General features: G+C 44.2%; 1 protein-coding gene across 1 annotated transcript in view; it reads left to right on the forward strand.

Annotated features, from left to right (window-relative positions):
* tafa3a (TAFA chemokine like family member 3a) overlaps window positions 1-15,996 on the forward strand; it is a 146,160-nt gene that overhangs the window by 114,138 nt on the left and 16,026 nt on the right. The gene's annotated exons all lie outside the window — the stretch shown is intronic.

Consider the following 15,996-nt stretch of genomic DNA (forward strand, 5'->3'; position numbering starts at 1 on the left):
GTTTTTATTGTCGGACTGTTTTTTAAATTTTGGAGATGGGAGAGATTGTGGGTATGCGGGGCCTTTTTAATTTGTTAAGCACTTTGAGTTGCATTCATTGCAGGATTAAGTGCTATATAAATAAATTTGCTTGACTGAAGTTGAGGGAAATGGTCACTGGTGTTGCCGCTATTCCATTTTCTAATAATTCCTTCAACAGTTGATCTCTTCACACCAAACGGCTTGCCATTGTGATCTAGCACACACGACGTGTCGTGGAACATTTCATGAATGTCCCAGAAGCTTTTTATTTACAAAACACATAGTGCTAAACAGAAAATCACACACTATCAGCCTTAAGCATCCAGTAAACTCCTAAATAAAAGACTACTTCAAAGTTGCAATTTCTTAGCTGATTAAAGTGTCATTTACACCTCTACCAAAGTCTTACACCACCCACACTTCCTGTGTTAAAACTGTGCAAAAAAGAGAGATTGCCTGGCGGACCAAGAGGGCAGCACTGTGGGAGTGATGGACTGTAACCTCCAACAATAAAAACTACATGAACTCTCCCGCGGTTTTGTGATTGTGCAACTTCAACTACATTGACTGCAGCACAACTTCTCCATGGGTGTGTCCGAATCCACGGGAAGGATGCTTGAAAGATTGCCTTTTGAGGTCGATGACGTCAGCGCAGCGAAGAGTACTGTCCGAATTCCAAGAATACTCATTCTCGCGTCCTCAAATGCGTCCTCGCTCCGCCCACATTTCGAGGATGGGTCTGTTGTATCCTCACAGAACAAGGCTATCCCAGCATGCTTTGCGCACCGGCTGTGGATTTTCAACAGGAAGAGAAAATGGGGAGAGCTACGAAGTTTTAAACGTAAGTTTGTTAAAAACTAGCCGTAGAAACTTAAAAAGCTTAAAGCGGTTCAGTTTATAAACATTTTTCGTTTGTATATTTGTTTTTGAAATTACATTTTCGGCAGAAATCAGCCAGAACGAGTTTGTTTCGCATGTCCCAGTTATTCCCGTGAGTGTGTGTGTGTGTGTGTAGCGAATTAAACTTGCCATTTGTTTTAAGGACATAGGAGCAAAGAAGCGTTTATACAAAGTTTAGAGGTGAAGAGTGAAGCTGTTTACACACAACCACAGATATTCTTCTGTGAAAAGTAGTTTTACATTCAGGGATTTACACAGCTGACACGTTTTAATGAAGTAAAAATTGTGTGAAGAATATAATTTTTATCTTCTCATGTGGATAAATGTAAAAATGTGTTTATTGCCTTTTTGTCACCTGTGGTCTCTGATTTCTCTGTTTAGGACTGCAGGTGTCCAGGGTCAGGAGAGGCTTTACCTGGTGGTCATCCTGGGAGAGAGGCCTTCTACTGTCATCATGTTAATGTTATTTAGCTGTTTGATATTTGAACACACTTATTAAAACAAATACTAATAACTCTTTCTGGTCATTGATTTTATCACCAGTTTTATTATTACAGATGTTTTTGAACATGTTACATGAACAGAAAATGAAAAAAATGGTAAGGAGACAAGATTATTTATAATAGGTTACACTTATTTACAGATCAAAACCAGTATGGGCCAGTTATGTACGGTTAAAGCAGGATTAACCTGAGTGACTCTTCCTGGATCATTTATTTAAACTGAGTGAGCAGGAAGTCTTTAACAGTGCAGCTGGATCTGCTGCAGGAGGATCCAGACGTGGATGGAGGGCTGGAGCAGACTCGTGGCTGGACATTTCTGGCCAGAGGAACATCATACAGGACGGTCTGCAGAGAGAGCTTTGGGACGCTTCCTCTCACTGTCCACTCCATCGTCCATCTGCAGGGCCTGCTGGGCTGGCTCAGACGATGGCTGTTACATCTCTAAGATGTATTCAGAAATATGAAATGAGGAGATGGTTTATGGATTCACTGGTATAACAATTGCGACTCTTCAGCAAATAAAACCACAGTGTTGTTTTTAATAGAGGTTCCTACATAAATGACTTGCCTGTTAACAATAGTGGTGGTCTGCTGGTACCTCCTACAGGACAGAGCACCGCTGACCTCCTCCACACACATCTTCCTCAGGCTCATCCTCCAGACCCACAACTTCACCAGCACAGAGGCAGATGTTCAGCACAGTGCATGCTGACCTGTAATAGATTAAAGAGGTTTTTTTTTAATTGAAAAATGTTAAACAAACCCATAACCTGCAGTAAGGGCTGCGCAGTGGCGCAGTGGTTAGAGCTGTTGCCTTGCAGCAAGAAGGTCCCGGGTTAGCTACCCGGCCTGGGATCTTTCTACATGGTGTTTGCATGTTCTCCCTGTGCGTGCGTGGGTTCTCTCCGGGTACTCCGGCTTCCTCCCACAGTCCAAAAACATGACTGTTAGGTTGATTGGTCTGTCTAAATTGTCCTTAGGTGTGTGTGTGCATGATTGTTTGTCCTGTGTGTCTCTGTGTTGCCCTGCGATGGACTGGCTCTCTGTCCAGGGTGTACCCCGCCTGATTTCCCGTTGACTGCTGGAGATAGGCACCAGCAACAAAGGAAAATATCCTTTTATTCAGCCTGTTCATGCAACTTGTATCAAAAAATAAGTCAGAACAGTGTTAAAGGTTGTTCATCTAAAAAATAGACCTTGAAGAGTTTGAAGATTTTTTTGTTTTAATAAGTTCATCTTAAAACATCTTTCTCAAGTAAAATAAAGTTTCCTCTGTGAGGTCAGATAGGCCCATCTGTGTGAATCATATTTGTCCACCCAAATACTTAGATAAATATCACAAACAGGACGGACAAAAACACCGTCAAGGTAAAGTAAGAAATATTATTTTTAAATAAGCGGCTGTTTGTGATTAATTATGAGTTAACTATGGACATGATTTATATAATTGTTAAATAGCCTATGTGGCCTAAAGGCTATGCAACTGAGATTTACTATGAAAAATTAGATAAAGCTATTTTCAAATTAGGTATTTGCTCTATGTTGATATATATTTCATAAACATTTACTGGCCAAGGGGAACATCAGCTGCTGATGGTATAATTTGAAGACAAAAGTCCATTATGCTAACCTTCTCCCTTCATATTCAGAATTTTCTAGTTGTGTATAAAATGTGTATATTGTGCCTCTCTAGTTCTTAATAAAGGTTAAATAGTTTTGAATTTAGTCATGTCACATGCCAGCGATTTATAAGCCAATATAAGTATTTTTTACCATGGTTTAAAACGTTTCTCTTATTAAATATGACAAATTATCTTTTTGTGTTTGAATGCAGGCTCAATGAACAAGTACATTCAAGGAGGAGAAGGGTTATCATTGGAGAAACACATGTGCCACAACCGGTGCTTGTGGTGTGTGGATCTGTTACATAGTTCTAACTAATAACATGGAGTTCCTGTGTTGAGTATGTTATATTATGTAAATATCAATCCTACTTTTTTGAAATAAGCAGTTTGTGCATACAAGAGAATTAAAGAGAATTTAAGGCGAAGCGCATGCACATACTGTGTGCCTTGCTAGACCGGTGAGGACCCGTACTCATAAGCATCCTACCCGTGGATCCAGACACACTCCATATCTGACATGCTCCTGCTGTGAATTGACCTGCTGTGGAGCTTGTGTGTAAACTGCACTGTTGCCGTAATGAACCACTAATGCACCCGGTGTGAATTGGCATGCTGTGGAGCTGCTTTGTAAACTGCACTGTTGCCGTAACGCATCACTAATGCACCCGGTGAGAACTGACAAGCTTTGGAGCTTGTGTGTAAACTGTGCTGCTGCCGTAACGCACCGCTGATGCACCCGGTGTAAATTGGGGGTCACTGGTGCGAAGGTCTCATCCTAACTGGAAAAAACTGCTGTGTAATGATGACTCTGATAAGCATGTGGCAGAAAATGACCAAACAACTCTGACCTTGTTTAAAGAGACACACTGACCATCCTCATGGTATGTTTAAAACCAAAGCCTATATTAATGTGACACATTCGGAAATGACACCAATTATCCAACATGGTAAATAAAAAGTGTTCACTTCCACTGCAAAATAAATATAATCCACTAATGGGCTGTGGCTAAAAGTAGATAATCTGAGGAGTTTGATGATATTTTGGTATCATTTGGGAATTCTTCCTTTTTTTTTGTTGAAAACTGTTAGATAATCAATTTTCTCATCTCCTGCTGCCAGTCTTGCATCAGTTTATCAATGTTTTTTTGTTTCCACAGAAAGAAAAGCTGAATGTTATCTCAGTCTCTATGAATCATGCTGTAGTATGAGATAAAAAGAATAATAAACTGCCCGTAGTGATACAAAAAACTTCATTGTAAACTCAACACCTTATTCTTTCTGCCTTTTGTGTATGAGTTGAGTCGTGCTGGGCCTGATTGTCAGCTCAGCGGGTTTACAGCTGGGAGGTAATGAGTCCGTCTTTTCAGAATATGATAATCCAATTAGGCACCGGTTTAGTGAGAGATGGAGATCACTTTGTGTTCCTCACAGTTAATGTTTCATAAGCCAGCACCTTATTCTGACTCAGTAGACTTTCCTGCCACATTAGCAGATTTCCCTTAATGTGGCCATTTGAAATGTTTTACATGGATCTGCTTTTAATTCTCCTCAAATGAGAAGAAGAAGAAGAAAAGATCTTTTCTATAGCGCCTCTGAAGATAAAAATCACGAGGCGCTTCACAAAAACAAAAAAATGTAAAAATATAAAAAATAATTTAGAAAATGGTTAAAATATATTTAAAATGAGCAAAAATAGACAATTGTGATTAAAAATGTTAAGAAAGAGAGAGAGAGTGAATAGGAAAGAGGCAAATCAGTGGATCCTGGGGAAGGTGGAATAGGTGGGGAGAGCAGAATAAAGAGAGAGTGGTGAAGAAGGTCATACAAAAGCCACTTTGAACAAGTGAGTTTTAATCTGCTTTTAAAGGAGTCCACTGAGTTCACTGATCTCAGGCTCAGGGGGAGAGAGGTCCAGAGTCTGGGGGCCACAGCAGCAAATGATTTGTCACCTTTGGTCTTTAGCCTGGTGCGCTGCACAACCAATAGGCATTGATCACTGGACCTCAGGGACCTGCTGGGGGTGTAGGGACTAAGAAGGTCACCAATGTAAGAGGGTGCTTGTCCACGTAAGGCCTTATAGACCAGAACCAGGATCTTGAAATGAACCCTGAAGTTGACTGGCAGCCAATGAAGCTGGAGGAGAAGCGGGGTGATGTGGGTGTGTTTGGAGGACTTGATCAGAAGCCGAGCACAGGCATTCTGAACCACCTGTAGACGGCTCAGGGAGGTTCTGCTCAGACACGTGAAAAGAGAGTTACAGTAGTCTAAGCGTGAGGAGATGAAGGTGTGGATAACTGTCTCAAGTTCAGAGTGGGACAGAATGGGACTCAGCTTAGCAATGTTCCTGAGATGGAAGAAGGAAGAGCGAACAAGAGAACTGACATGAGAATCCAGGGTGAGAGCTGGGTCAAAGGTCATGCAAAGATTCCTGATGGAAGGTTTGGTGTGAGAAGCAAGCTGACCAAGAGATGCTCTGACTTTGGGAACCAGCTTGTATGGGACACAGATGAGGATCTCAGTCTTATCTTCATTCAGCTGTAGAAAGCTCCCAGCCATCCAGGTTTTGATGGAGTTTAAGCAGGTGTGTAACAGCTGCAGCTTAGACATCTCATGGGGCTTAAAGGAGATGTACAGTTGGATGTAATCTGCATAAAGATGGTAGGAGATTCCTTTGGAGGAGCTCAGGATGTGCTGAAGAGGAAGCAGATAGAGGAGGAAGAGCAGAGGTCCCAGCACAAAACCTTGTGGGACACCATGGGTAGGTAGAAGGTCATTAGAGACCCTAAGAAGAGCTGTTTCAGGAGAATGAGCTCTACGAAAACCTGACTGTAAGCAATCATAGACGTTATGTTCATCAAGAGCAGCTGTGAGTTGCTTAGCCACAACCTTTTCCAAGATCTTGGAAATGAACGGAAGTTTAGAGATGGGTTTGAAGCTGCTATGGAGAGAGGCGTCAAGACTCGGTTTTTTAAGAAGCGGGTGGATTACAGCATTCTTAAAGTAAGCAGGGACCTTACCAGAAACCAAAGAAGCATTAATTATGGAGAGGACATTGGGGCAGATGGACTGAAAAGCACTTTTAAACAAAGATGAGGGTAAGATGTCGAGTGGGCCTGCAGAGGTCTTCATAGAGTTGACTAGTTTGGTTAACTCAGGCAAATAAACAGGAGCAGAGCTATCTAGGATGATGGGCCTGGTTGGAGTCGGGAGAGACAGCGATAAGGCTGAAGGAGAGATGCTAGATCTAACCTCATTGACTTTGTCCACAAAGAAAGACAGAAAGTTCTCACAGTCTGCAACAGAGTGGATGGAAGCTGTTGGGGTTATTCGGTAGCGAACAATTAGTAAGCGTTAACTTACTTTTGGATTCTTCAATAAATTCTGTAAATATGAGAATATTCACTGATTTATTAATTAATTAAGATATTCTTAGACATCTCCGGGGCACCACCCCGTTCTACCGGGGAAAAATTGAATCCAAAACTCTTATCAGTCTTTCTTGAAGTTCGTAGAATCCTTGGAGCAGAGACTTCTCTTCGACACAACAAAGCTACTGGAGACGAAAATCTGAATTTTATAACATTTAATTGAACAATTTGTCAAATGAATAAACAGCGGCATAAATGAATAATAACCATGTGATATAATAAAAGGATGTATATTCAAAATAATGTTCAAGGTGTTTTATGTGTATGTATGTGTGTGTGTGTTTCTAAAATGGAGTCTGTATACAAGATGGCTGACCCCTTTGTCTGGCTAAAGTGTGGGTGGCAACTTGCACTTTAACTTCCAAAGCACTTAGAATCAATAGTAACTTAACCTTAAATCACTCAAAACATTTCAAAGGATCATGAAACAACACAAAAGATTAATCACAAGTTAATATCTTTTAGTTTCACCACTTGGCCATAGTAGGAAACATTTAAAGATATTCAAACAATGATAAATAAGCAGTTTATTCTTTCAAAATGATCCGACGGACGTGTTTGGGACGAAAGAGGAAAACACGAAGCTACTTTTTAAGCAATAGCGCGGTTTTATTGCTTATTCTGGACTATAGAGGAAACGGGAGAAGAAGGAGAGAGAGAAAAAGACGAGTTTCTGATCACCAGAAGAGCGAGGCGTCCCTCACTCTTTGAGTTGACGGTTCTCCGTGTTTCTCCGCAGCTTTCGGCGTCGTCCGTCGGCTTGATGGCTTTCTCCGCTGTTTTCGCGTTCTCCATGAGTTTGACGGAGTTGCTGATTTTTCCAGCCCGGTTCTGTGTTCTTCCCTTCAGCAGCTAGAGCAGCGAGCGGTTGAACAGACCTGATGGCTTGTAGTTTAGTTTTCCAGCGGTTGCGTGGCTCAACTTGGGCACTTAGAGCTTCCGCGTGCTCAAGGTAGTCGGAGCGTTCGACAAGCGTGTCCTTACCGCCAGGTATCCTGGGCAAAAGAACGAAGTTTCTTTGTCTTTGTTGATGATTTATAGCTTGAGTTCGCGGGAAAGCGTCCATGAGCTCCCGCCTCCCGCAGAACGTGTTTCTGGTATTAGGCGGTGACATCATCCCAATGATTCTGTGTGCAAAGCATCATGGGAAATGAAGTTTCTTGGCGCTGATGTGATTATTTGCTTTTCAGAGCAATTTAAGCACAGTCATTTTGGAGAAAATCACTGCATAGTAATTTCCTCATGAGGTCAGACCCTCAACAAAGCTGTAGGAGAGGCAGGAGAGACAATGCTGCCGATGGTGTTAAACAGCACCTTGGGGTTCCCTTTGCTCTGGGACATCAGGTTGGAAAAATAGGAAACCCTTGCATCTTTGACTGCAGAGTTAAAGGATGTCAGAAGATCCTTTAGGTGCAGCAGATGGACGTGGAGATTGGTTTTCTTCCACAAGCGCTCAATTTTTCTGCATTGGCACTTTAGGCTGCCAAGGCTGTCATTAAACCAGGGACTAGCATGCATTGCAGGAACTGATCTGGTTCTGACAGGACAGATGTTGTCCAGAATGGAGAGGCAGTGCTCGTTAAACTGAGAAGTTAAGGAATCTGGGTTGTTATCAGAAGAACAGGGTGGATTAAAAGTAGCAGGAAAATTGCTAGCTGTGCTCTCATTAAGAAAACGAGAACTAACCATGCAGCAAGCAGGAGGTGGGGATGCAGAAACTGACAAGTTTAAAAAAATGCAATGGTGATCTGAAATATAAACATCCTCAGGACAAACACTGTCAGCATTCAGACCCAGGGTAAAACAAGGTATAGAGTGTGCCCCCTGGTGTGTGTCTGGGGTCAGAAACATGCTGGGTAAAGCCAAAGGAGTCCATAAGGCTGGAGAAATTCATGGCAAAGTGATCAGTGGGATCATCAACGTGGATGTTAAAATCACCAACAATCACCAGTCTGGACAGCTTCACAGTGGAGGATAGAAAGTCACTAAACTCCTGAAGGAAAGAACTGTTTAGGCCAGGTGGACGATAGACCACAGCACAGTAGAACGGGTCCTTATGCCCGACTTTAATCAGCTGCAGTTCAAAGGAAGCAAAGTGACCAGAGGTTGCAGAACTACATGGAAAATGGTCTCTGAAAACAACAGCTAGGCCTCCACCACGACCAGAACCCCGGGGCTGGCTAAGAAAAGAATAACCACTCGGGAATGGTTCAATCAGACCAGAATAATCAGATGTTTCATGTTGTCGTTCTTTTTTAAAACACAGAAACGGTTTTGTTACCTGTTATTGACGCTACAGACAACGCCCTCTGCTGCCTGCAGATAAACGGAGAAGGAAGTGACGCGCCACCATCAGCGTCAGCCTGAAGAAGCCGGCAGCCGTCGGCGAAACTGTAGCATCAATAACATGTAACAAAACCGTTTCTGTGTTTTAAAAAAGAACAACAACATGGAATTAGAAATAACGCACAGCAAGAACACACCTAAGATCAGATGTTTGCTGCCAAACTTTAGTCAGAAACAGAAAATCCAGGTTTTTAGAGAGAATTAAATCTTTGAGCAGGAAGGACTATTTTTAACAGAGCGGGTATTTAATAGAGCCATGCTGAGTGAGGTGGAGGAATCAAAAACTACAGAAACTGCTGGAGTTAGGGGATGCAAATTAGCAGGGTTAGATCCACGGTGTTTATAAAAACCACTTATGGAGGGAACAGGAGGAGAAACCACTGAGGAGTGAGGATAAACCGACCTTAAAATTTTGGACGGAGAAACCGCGCTGCAACGCAGCCTGGCGGGAATGCCGAAGTGGCGCTCAAGTCACCAAACAAAGGACAAGAAAGCTAGAAGATCACGCCAATGTTTACTAGAAGTCTTTTTCTCACCACAATTCCTGCTCGTTTACCTCTTTTCCTCCGACGTTTTCTCTGGACCGGATAAACATCGCTGGAGGAGCCCTGGTTGGAACCGTCGTTTGGCTCCGGGCCAGTGGGCCACTCAGATAAACAAACAGGGAGGTACGTCCTCGGTGCATCTTGGGCGATTGTGAACGAACGGAAGAACAAAAGAGTCTGGCGATCATAGGAGATGGTAACAGGGACACTACTGAAGAGGATTGCAGACAGGAGAATGGTGGAAAAGAGGGAGAAAAGTTTGAAAAAGTGGCTGGTGACTGTGGCTAAGCCAAGCACAGGCACCATCTTGTTACAGACCGGAAGCTGGCTGTGAGTCTGAACTATGCAGGCTGATGTTTTCACCTCAGAAAAATGCTGCAGCACGTGGAGGGTTATCAGCAGCTGAGGCAAACAGAATGATTTGAATCATTATTAATTCATACAGTGTCTCCGTTGTGTAGCCTATTACCTCTGTTTTTATGGCTGCTGCTGTTTTTGTGCTCAGGCCATGTAGCCAGAACATGACTTTGTTTTCAGCGTTTTGATCTCCTCCTCCGTTGTCGACAGATAAGGTCTGACTGGCAGCACATTGACTGTGGGGTATTGAATCATAAAATATAAATTGTATTTTTTAGCTGTCCCTCTGTTGTGAAAACCCACCAGACCTGGACCTGTTGCATCATGCTTTTGTGACTACAGTGATTGTTTTCAGGTCAGATGTACAAATGCAATAAATCATTTAGTTCAACATTTTGGGATTTTCCGCTTAGCCCTTGGTGACTGTTGAAGGTGTGACTCACTGAAAACCAATTTTTAATTGTTATTTCTTATTATAATTGGTCACTCTGAGTTTTACATGCAGGCTTAACATGAAAATAGTCTCCTACACCTATCTCCAGCATTAGCTTCTGATAGAAAATAGACGGTGAAACTCTAGGATTAGAAAAGCCTGACAGATGTACTTCACACTGTAACTTAACATTCATGGACTCATCTTGGCTCACAACAGGGAAGGCTGTTGTTGGTTTAGCATCCAGACAACAGCAGATGACATCTCCAGGCTTGTGTTTTTCGTGAAAATAAAACATCAACTTTGCAAAGCCAGTGATGGAGTCTTGTTGCTCTTATCCACTTGGGCAATATGCTCAAACATCAGGAAATAAGACTCTAGTCCTGCCATTTGAAGCTTGGCTGTGTTGTGGGTAACTGCTAGTTCCTGGAAATGTGCATATGTATTCCCCTCGAGAACAACTTACAAGACATTCATTCCTTCTAGAGACCACTGCTAATGTATTGATTAAACAAGTGAACCACACCTTAAATGGATTTATTTATTTTAATGTTGAAACGGTTTCACTGCCATCATATATAGTATTTTTTTCATATTCAGTTTTAACAACCATGAAACAATGGTTGAATGTTACCCCTCCTTTCCACCAGAGCTGTGACGGAGCCGTCAGCCGCACGTTACCACAGCAGCATGTCATAGCTACTGATAGGAACCGCTGTGGTCAACAGAAACTTTTCCACCGGAGCCGTCAGCAGCCATCAGGAGCATTAGTCGGCCGCGTCTCAGGAGCAGCATGTCACGGCCCTCACGCGCCGGTTCTATTTTCTACACGCTAAGCCTCTGAAATGGGTCAAGTTCGACATTTTTGGGGAAGGAAAGACAGGAAATCAGACGCGGAAATGGAGCGAAGCGTCCCGAGATTTTCAGAATAAAGAAACGTACTGCCTTGCGGTTGCACTACTTTAAAAAAAAGTTACTAACTGAGCGGTCCCGCGAGAAGTTATCACCTAGCTAGCGGTCTCCTTGGTTTTTCAGGTCCGTATTGGCCATTATAAAACAGACAGAACATAAAACACAAACCTTTTGGAGCCATGTTGTAGTTTTCTCCTGCTTGTTTTTGTGTTTACTGACGAAGTCACTCGTGTGACTTCGTCCTCTGTCGGTGACAGCTGCTCCCCTGCTGCTACGCGTCTCTGGTGGGGAGGGCCAAGCAGCAGCTTACGCGAGCAAGACGTGCTGCTGCAGTAACGTGCTGCTGACGGCTCCGGTAGAAAGAAGGGGTTACGTGACTGGAAAGTCACCATAGTACCACCATCCCTGAACACATAATGCACAACCTAATGATTGGTGCCAAACATTAAATATTATTTTACCACTAACGTCTCAGAAAACACCTCCTGTTTGACAGGATTTAGCAGAATTATGAACCTCACTTACATCTGCACTGTTTAAAAATGGACTTCACAATTATCAACTTCCGTACTACTGAGGTTCTTTTTTAAAATGTTTTTCTAATTTTTTATTCACCCTGTGTCTTATTGATTTTTAGCTGTTAGTTTTGGGAATTTTGTTGTATTTCCTTTTTATCTTTTATCTGTGTTCGACATGTTTGTATAACGCCGGTTTAAAATTAACTAACATTTTTAGTGTACAGCACCTTGTTTGGTTGTAATGCCTTGTGAATGCGCTTTATAAATAAAATTGGATTGGATTGGATTGGAGAATAGAAATTTTAACACCTTTAAAGCAGTTTTAACATTTTACCGGTCTCAGCATCTGCCTAGATCTTGCCTTATTACTGCATGTAATTTACAGATTTTTAGAGGTTTCTACCACATGCTGTTACCCTTATATTTAAGGTTAAAGATGCTAAAGAAAATTTCTTTCATCTGCTATACATCATATATATCATAAACCACAAATAAATAAATTAGATTAATCACCCCAAACAGAATACAGTCACATTAAACATTCTACGTATCACTTCTAAAAGTTTATGCATACAAACCTTTAGGCTTTCCAGGCCAATGCAGGTGACATTGAGCTGGAAACAAGTAATCTGTAAGTTTACAGGCCCTTCTCAAAAAATTTGAATATTGTGATAAAGTTCATTATTATCTGTAATGTACTGATAAACATTAGACTTTCATATATATTAGAATCATTACACACAACTGAAGTAGTTCAAGCCTTTTATTGTTTCTAATATTGATGATTTTGGCACGCAGCTCATGAAAACCCAAAATTCCTATCTCAAAAAATTAGCATATCATGAAAAGGTCCTCTGAACGAGCTATTAACCTAATCATCTGAATAAACTAATTAACTCTAAACACCTGCAAAAGATTCCTGAGGCTTTTTAAAACTGCCAGCCTGGTTCATTACTCAAAACCGCGATCATGGGTAAGACTGCTGACCTGACTGCTGTCCAGAAGGCCATCATTGACACCATCAAGCAAAAGGGTAAGACACAGAAAGAAATTTCTGAACGAATAGGCTGTTCTCAGAGTGCTGTATCAAGGCACCTCAGTGGGAAGTTTGCAGGAAGGAAAAAGTGTGGCAGAAAACGCTGCACAATGAGAAGAGGTGACTGGACCCCGAGGAAGATTGTGGAGAAGGACCGATTCCAGAACTTGGGGGACCTGCAGAAGCAGTGGACTGAGTCTGGAGTAGAAACATCCAGAACCACCGTGCACAGGCGTGTGCAGGAAATGGGCTACAGGTGCCACATTCCCCAGGCCAAGCCACTTTTGAACCAGAAACAGTGGCAGAAGCGCCTGACCTGGGCTACAGAGAAGCAGCACTGGGCTGTTGCTCAGTGGTCCAAAGTACTTTTTACGGATGAAAGCAAATTTTGCATTTCATTCGTGGAGGTTCCACGAAAATAAACTATCAGTGATGAACAAGAGTCTGCTTCTAGACCTGCAGAGAAGGGACACACAACAATACAACAGGAGCAAGCTATCACTGCGTCAACTTCATTAAGAAATATGAAATCAACATTGTTTTACTGAACAATCACACAAATAACAAATCACAGTGCATTTAGTGCCAACCACAGCCTTAAGACATGTGTTGAATGTGCCCAAGTCCATACTTATGAGAGAACCATGTGAGCACCTGTGTGCATACATGCGCTTGTATATGTCAGGTTTATCTATAGGAGCGTCCAATAGAGAGTGTGAGGGGCCACAGGTCTGACCCCCAAAGATGCATAGGACATGGAGGGAGCTCTATGTCCCAGAGATCCAGAAGCTGCCCCAGAGCACAGGGACCCCAGGGAGACCGCGACCAGAAAAGCCCGTGTCCCCCTCGAGAGGCCCAGAGGATCGCCTCGGGGGGCCACAACCAGCAGCCGGCAGAGTCCCGGGAGATATCAGCGGCAAGCCCACAGGCCCGCCCGCAGCCTCCCACCCCCGAGCCGGCCGAGCCCGGGACCCAGGGGTGACCACCCCCGCCGGGGACCCAGCAGAGCCCAGGGACTCAGATCCCACCAGGCAGCCACCGGGATTGATCAGGCAGACGCCAAAAATCTTAAACCCCCTGACCCAGGAGTCACGAACACTCAAGCAGACCAAGGCATCACACTCCACACCAGGTGTGGCTGGGGGAGGGGAGACAAAGATGTATAGCATCAAAAGAAGTCCCAGGAGAAGGGAGGAGTCAAAGGCCCCACCTGACATTTACAGTCATACACAGACACAGTCACACGCTCCCTCCCTCATGCTCACACATACACATACAACCAAAGACTTAAAAAAGGGCACGCTGGACACCCACTTATGCTCCCCATACACATCCTATTCACTCTGGTCCTGTTGCACATGGGGTACAACCATTGCCAGTTCCCAGAGTTCAACCCGTTCTGCTGGGGTGCTGATGAGCAGGCTCCCCCACCCAATCCTGAGCAAAGCAACACACCACCCCAGACCCCAACCAGACGGCCAGATCTCCCTCCTAGCCTCCAGCCCCGGGAAGCCAAGTGACAACAGAGGTGTGCTAAGACCCCTAGTCTCCCTCCGCCTGCACCAATATAGTGTTTGTGTGTTGATGAGGTGTATTCCATGGCTGTGGTGAGCGGGCAGTGCGGGCATCGTCTGGCCTACGCCAGCTGATGCCACCACACTACCCCACTTGCACCCACAGCCCTCAGTGTCTAAGTGCAGTTTAAAATTGGAAGTGGGCACCGGCTGAAAAAAGCTGAATCCCCCTGCCAAATGCTGTTGAATGTGCTCACTCCCAAGGCCCTAAGTGTGTGTGTTTTTGTGGAATGTCGTTGATGGAAGTGTTTAAGGTGCAAATAAAATTGGGGGGCAGGTTGCCACAGGAATGCGGGAATGGGGTCCATACCCGCACCCCCTGACTTGTCCATCCCCCAAGGTCCTATGTGCATGATGGTGTGATGATGTGAGGGAGTAGGAGGAGAGAAATGTGTACGGATGGGGAGGATGGCTGGGTTGGACTTAAGCCCTGCCCTCCAGGGAACCAGCTCCGCACTGGCCCCAATAGGCACCTCTGTTGCCAAAAGGCCACCCAGGGCATGGAGACCCCAGCCAATCTTGCCAGGGCCCTAAGCAGCAGCATCACAGAGCCTCACGGAGTCCGAGGGCACCAACCCAGCCCCACCCCAGCAGAATATCTATTCCCATCCCTGCATTTGCACAACGTCCATAATATATAAGACATAGGACATCCAGGTAAGGTTGGGTCCTCCCCCTCTTGGACATCCCCCTCCCCTGTGATGGAACAGCAGAGGAGCCAAGGTCTACCCGAGGCCCTTGAGCCCGGGCCAGTTACTGCCGCATGTTCCTGCCTTCTTCCCGGCAGCATACATGTCAGGACCCGACCTCCAAGTCCCCGCCCAGATCCCCACACGGGGGCGGCCATCCCCACACCCCGAGCCTCCAGAACCCCACCCAGACCCGCTCAGGGGCAATGCAGCTGCCAGACAGCGACCCATGGCCACGGCCAAGACCCCCAAGGGGCCCCATTCACAATCGCCAGCAGTCCACCCCCCGAGGCAATCCAAGCACCTCCAGGGGGGGCAGCAGCCCCCCAGTCCCAGACACCCCCAGTGAACCCACCTCCAGGGAATGTCCGAATACTCCAAACTCAGCCCCTCCACCCCATCACCCACATCATCCCGGAGGACAATATCAATGGTCCCCCATCATTGCTATGTGATGGAACTGATCAAAGGAGCCCAGAGAGATTGATTTGAAGTGGAAGCAGAGGCTGCATTAAGTGTAATATGATCTAACAAAAGATTTCTATACTGGTTAATGCAAAGAGTATTTCTATTTTTCCAATTCATGAGGATAGTTTTCTTAGCGATGCATATGGCAGTCAGAACCACGTGAACTGAAGATGTTTCAATCGGGACATCGTCCAGGTTCCCCAGTAAACAAAGAGAGGGCGAGGTTGGGATATGACATTTCAGACACTTTGACAGGTCTTCACATACTCTACCCCAAAAATCCTTGACAGGTGGACAGGACCACAGTGCGTGGATGTAATTGTCAGGAATGTTGGTTGTGCAGTGTGTGCAGGTGTCAGATGACACAAACCCCATCTTGAACATCCGATGACCTGTATAGTGTACTCTGTGTAGAATTTTGTACTGAATTAATTGTAAATTGGGGTGTCTGATCATTTTAAAAAGTTTTAAACAGGTTTTTGACCAGAAGTTCTGGTCAAAGCTGACTGATAGATCCACCTCCCATTTTTCAATAGGGATAGCTATTCTATTGTCTATTTTGGACAGTGTCTTATATACTTTAGACAGTAGTTTAGGGGGTTTGAGATTATAGAAGTCTAATACCCTTGGTGGTGTTTGTA

Source organism: Nothobranchius furzeri, chromosome 3 (assembly GCF_043380555.1).
Source record: "Nothobranchius furzeri strain GRZ-AD chromosome 3, NfurGRZ-RIMD1, whole genome shotgun sequence".
In the NCBI taxonomy this organism is placed as follows: domain Eukaryota; kingdom Metazoa; phylum Chordata; class Actinopteri; order Cyprinodontiformes; family Nothobranchiidae; genus Nothobranchius; species Nothobranchius furzeri.